The 2627-nt window shown below is 44.7% G+C and overlaps 1 pseudogene; it reads right to left on the bottom strand.

The window, feature by feature from the left end:
• Positions 1 to 1093: 1093 nt before the first annotated feature.
• On the bottom strand, positions 1094 to 1995 carry LOC138647889 (eukaryotic initiation factor 4A-II pseudogene; annotated as a pseudogene).
• Positions 1996 to 2627: the final 632 nt, after the last annotated feature.

Genomic DNA, 2627 nt, shown 5'->3' with positions numbered 1-2627 from the left:
TGTAGCGTATCGCTAGCGCATGCCATTTTCGGCACGCGCTAGCGAGGTGCCGTTCTTTTGTGACGGACCTCGAACACTGCTTGCAGGTCCGTCCCTCGCTTGCGCAGATCGGGGATCTGCGCTAGCGGGGACGCCAAACGCGGACCCTAAACAAACATTGCGTTAGCGCAATCCGCTAGCGCTATGCGCTTAACGGATTGCCCTAACGCAATGTGAACCTAGCCTAACACAACTAAATGTTGAACACAAAAATGTAAAGACCCCATTGCTTTAGAGTACGCCCCAACAGTCTAAACTCTGGAAATAGATTAAAGCCCACAGCTTTCTTTCCACAGAAGGCGACTAATGTCGCTTTGCTTATCAAAAAAATCTGTATTTCTGATCCGTCATAAGCACCGAGACAAGATTCAATATCATTTTCCAAAGAAAAGCACAATGCGCGTCGTGATTTGCCCATTCAGCAACAGCGAGTACGGCATTCAAAATAAATCTCATCCCAGGGATCAAATAAGGTCAGCCACATTCATCGGCATCTCCTCCACTGTAGTATTGTAGAAAGTCTCAATATCACGAAGAATTCTCTTACCCTCCTCTGTAACAAAGTTTACAGCCACACCTTTTCTACCAAAACGCCCTCCATGGCCAATCCTATGAATGTAGTTTTCACGGTTGGTAGGAAGGTCGTAGTTGATAACTAGGGAAACTTGCTGCACATCTATACCACGTGCCAGCAAATCAGTAGTTACTAAGGCTAGGTTCACATTGCGTTAGGGCAATCCGTTAAGCGCATAGTGCTAGCAGATTGCGCTAATGCAATGTTTATTTTGGGTCCGCGTTTGCCGTCCCCGCTAGCAGATCCCCGATCTGCGCTAGTGAGGACCGGACCTCGGACGCTGCAAGCAGTGTCCGAGGTCCGTCACAAAAGAACGGCACATCGCCGAAAATGGCACGCGGTAGCGATGCGCTACAGGCAGCAATAACATTGCTGTCAGTGGGTGCGCTAACGGACCCGTTGAACGGCGTTAATTGCGACATTTTTGCCGTGCAACGCTGTCCGTTAGCGTTAACCCATTAACCCAATGTGAACCTAGCCTTACACACGACTAGATCCAGATCTAAACTCCCTCATAATGACATCTCGCTCCTTCTGGTCCATGTCACCATGCAAAGCAGATACTGTAAAGTCTCTGGTATGCATTTTTTCCGTAAGCCAGTCAACCTTTCTCCTGGTATTCAAAAATATAACAGCTTGTGTGATAGTCAAAGTCTCATATAGGTCACACAGGATATCCAACTTCCATTCCTCTCGTTCAACATTAATGTAAAACTGCTTAATACCCTCTAAGGTTAATTCCTCCTTTTTAACAAGGATGCGAATCGTGAACTTTTTGGTCACTTCCAACACTTCGGTTGGCATGGTGGCAGAAACAAGGACAACCTGAATATTTGTGCTCAATTTTTGAAAGATCTCATATATTTGATCCTTAAAACCACGGCTCAACATTTCATCAGATAAATAACGTCTATTCAACATGTCAAACACACGGCCAGGAGAGCTCACAACAATACGAGGCTCTTCTGCATGCAGCTTCTGCATTTCATTGCGAACATGTGTGCCTCCAATGCAAGCATGGCATGTTGCACCCAGGCCAAGAATGACCTTTTGGATCTGTTGAGCCACTTCTTGTGGGAGCCAATACTAGTGCATGGGTCTCCTGGAGCTCAATCTCTAGCTGCTGCAGGATGGAAATGGCAAATGTGGCTGTCTTGCCACTACCTGACTGAGCTTGAGCAATCACATCATACCCTTTAATGCAGGGGATAATGGCCCTTTCCTGAATTAGCAGATGGTTTTTCAAAACCATAAGCATAGATTGCTCTGAGAAGAGATTCTTTTAGGTTCATGTCATCAAAGTTGTCAACAATTTCAATCCAGTTGCGCTCAATGACACCATCAGGGTCCATTCCTTCAGGGCCGCCATGGTCTCTGGAATAATCCGCTAGACATGATCCACACACGCTCCAGAACTCAACAGGAAAGGACTATCTGAGGGGGGTGCCCGCCATTTATATATCCGGAACTACATTTCTATCACCATAATTTTAACCCCAACCAATCATAGTTTTAGTAGCCGACATTAAAAGTATAAGTAATGGTGCAAGATATTTCCAGTTTTTCCTTTTATGCTCTTTACCCTAAAGTGTGTGCGCACAGTAGCAGAGCTGACTTCAGCAGTAGATTTTCTGTGTATCCCAAAATACAAGGGATCTTATCTCTCTTATTCCCAGAAGACAAAAACACCCACTGCTGTAGATAAAATGATTAACGAGACGGGATGATTAATCAACTATATCTGATGTAAACAGTCTATGGAGCCACATGGGGAGTTTATCCAGAGAGACCAAGACTGCGTGTGACACTGGAAGGAGAAAACAAGTCGTGTCCACATTACCCAGTAATTCTGCCGAGTCCATAGTTTTCATTAGAAGATCGGAGACGGTACAGTAGCTTATTTTGCTCTGCTAGTAATTTACTCAATGCATTTGATTTTGTTAAAACTGTAGATATTTTTCCAAGACATTACTTTATTACAAGACCGCTGCATATTATGCAAAGTGAAGAACCT

The sequence above is a fragment of the Ranitomeya imitator genome, chromosome 1 (assembly GCF_032444005.1).
Source record: "Ranitomeya imitator isolate aRanImi1 chromosome 1, aRanImi1.pri, whole genome shotgun sequence".
In the NCBI taxonomy this organism is placed as follows: Eukaryota; Metazoa; Chordata; class Amphibia; order Anura; family Dendrobatidae; genus Ranitomeya; species Ranitomeya imitator.
The sequence above is the reverse complement of the archived record's forward strand: the minus strand, read 5'-3'. Positions and strand labels throughout refer to the sequence as shown.